Source organism: Agrilus planipennis, unplaced genomic scaffold (genome assembly GCF_000699045.2).
Source record: "Agrilus planipennis isolate EAB-ADULT unplaced genomic scaffold, Apla_2.0 scaffold454, whole genome shotgun sequence".
Lineage (NCBI taxonomy): Eukaryota > Metazoa > Arthropoda > Insecta > Coleoptera > Buprestidae > Agrilus > Agrilus planipennis.
The window spans coordinates 22015-24457 of record NW_020439107.1 but is presented as its reverse complement, the minus strand read 5'-3'; the positions used below and the strand labels follow the sequence as shown (position 1 = coordinate 24457).

The 2443-nt window shown below is 30.3% G+C and overlaps 1 long non-coding RNA gene across 1 annotated transcript; it reads right to left on the bottom strand.

Annotated features, from left to right (window-relative positions):
• Positions 1 to 2079: 2079 nt before the first annotated feature.
• Positions 2080 to 2443, bottom strand: LOC112905340. The gene is made up of 2 exons (XR_003231718.1): positions 2392 to 2443; positions 2080 to 2238 (listed from the first exon to the last, which is right to left on the bottom strand). It is a non-coding gene; the product is annotated as an uncharacterized LOC112905340 (long non-coding RNA).

Here is a 2443-nt window from a genome sequence, read left to right as displayed (position 1 = left end):
TTTTTTTTTTCCTTAATTTATCATTTCGGGTTGATATAATTTTTAATTATTTTGATAAGTGGTTTTACTTATTGGAGATAATAAGTGAATTAATTTTTTTTTATTTTTTATCTCCTGTTTAGTCTTGCTGTTTAGGTAACTAAATGGTAATCCATCACAAAATTGAACACAGGGTTACTCTTAGATGATGATGGAACACAAATATAAATTTTACAAAAGTAGAGGATAAAGTCATTTCTACGATACTACCGATAGTAAGGACTTGATGACGATGAACTTACGAAAGTATATTATAGCGATATGATTGAGAAAAATGATTTCTAATACCACAAGTCCGAATTATCTCATGAAATTAAAAACCAATCCATGTAACCTATTCAAAATTTTTAGCAGCATGCCTCAGGTCAGAATATTAGTTCTCGACTGTGTTTCATAATCCATCCTTTAAAATATCGTATTAATGGATACAGTCGCCACAATCAACCCCACACCAGCAAAAAATTAATATTGCTGCGATTACAAGCGAAATGAAACTTTATTTACAAACGATAACTACTTAAACGACACAACATGAATTTTTAAATGTAGATTTATGTATTTCTGGAGAACTAATTGTTGAAATTTTATAGCAGATTTTCATGCTGAGTTTGACGCTTTGTTAGGATCCTAACGTGTAAAGTAAATGGTAGGACTCGTAGTGGAAGAAAAAAAAGAAACAAGAACCAAAGTATATTGTCATATCTGTTTTTTTTTTCCAAAAATCTGACAAAATATAATAAATTTAGTATAGTGATAAAGTCGGTATATTTCAACATAACAGATAAAATGTTAATCAATTTGCCATTAGGTAATTCGAAATAGAAATAACATTATTAACAGAGTAGTGTAATTGTTCCATCACACGGAAACATTTGATGGTGATTTTACAACTATTGCTTCGTGCGCATCCATAGTTATTCTTCCTGATGGCAGAGTATCCCTGAAAACCACAATAAACCTAGATTAATGATTTTGTGACTTTTTTAAGTCAAGAATTTTACATATAGATGAATAACCCTGAAGGCATTACTGTTTGAAACATTATATATAATAACCGGGTGAATAAAATAAAATTATTAGGATAGAATTATTCAAGCAACTTAAAGGGGGAAAAGTGTTTTATTTATCGATAATCAACACCGACGTTTCGCTTTTTGTNAAATCGGCAACGAGCTCAAGTAAAGTATCAAACATTTTAGGTAGCGTACTTCAGAACAGCATTAGTTTCGTAATGTCAGTTCTTTGCCCTGTTCCATGATCTATCCTTAAAATTATCGTATTAATGGCTACAGGCGCGACAATCAACCCCTCACCGACAAACAATTAATATTGTTCCGATTACAAGCGATATGAAACTGTATTTACAAACGATAATCACTTAAACCACACAAAATGAATCTTTTAATTAAAACTAATGCATTTCTGGAGAACTAATTTTTGAAATTTTATAGCAGATTTCCATGTTTCCAGTTTCACACTTTCTTAGGCTCGTATTGTTTAGAGTAAATGGGAGCAATAATAACCACCAGGTAGGAGAATTTCATTTAATGGAGTTATTTGCCCCTTAATTGTGACAATTGACTACCAAAAATAAATAAAGTAAATCAATAACAATAATCGTTAAATACGTACAGTTGTTTTAAATGTGCTAAAACGAGTTTAAACGATGAAATATTTCACGTTCCCCAATTTTTACCACCCAGGCCCGTTCCTCCTAGGGAGTAACTTCAGATCCATAAATCTATCTATCACCGGTAGTACTGACCTATTTATATGATAAAATTAGTTGTCCTTATTTTGACAAGAAGACGAATTTTGGAATTTTTACATATTTATGAATTTCGGTGAACATTGTTTAAAATCGATTTCAGATTTTGATATTCATATTGATGTTTGAAAGTAACGAATTAGTACCCTATTTTCTGAGACACGTAAGTGGAAGAAAAAAGGAACAAGAACCAAAGTATATTGTCATATTAGTATTTTCTAAAAATCTGACATTTAGTTTAGTAATAAAGTCGGCATATTTTAAGATAATAGTTAAAATGTTAATTAGTTTATTATTGGAAAATTCGAAATAGACATATCATTATTAACAGAATAGTGTAAATATTCCATAATACCTTAATATTTTATTGTGGTTTTACTACTATTGCTTCGTGCGCATCCATAGTTAGTCTTCCTGATGGCAGAATATCCCTGAAAACAACAATAAATGTAGATTAATCATTTTGTACCTTGTAAATCAAGAATTTTACATATAGATGAATAGCACTGAACGCAATAATTGGTTGAAACATAATATATAATACCCAATGAACAAAATAAAATGTTTAATTTTGTATATCTTACCCTGCGTTTCTCGTCGAATTGCTGCTGGATAGAACTACTGTAACATTCTCGG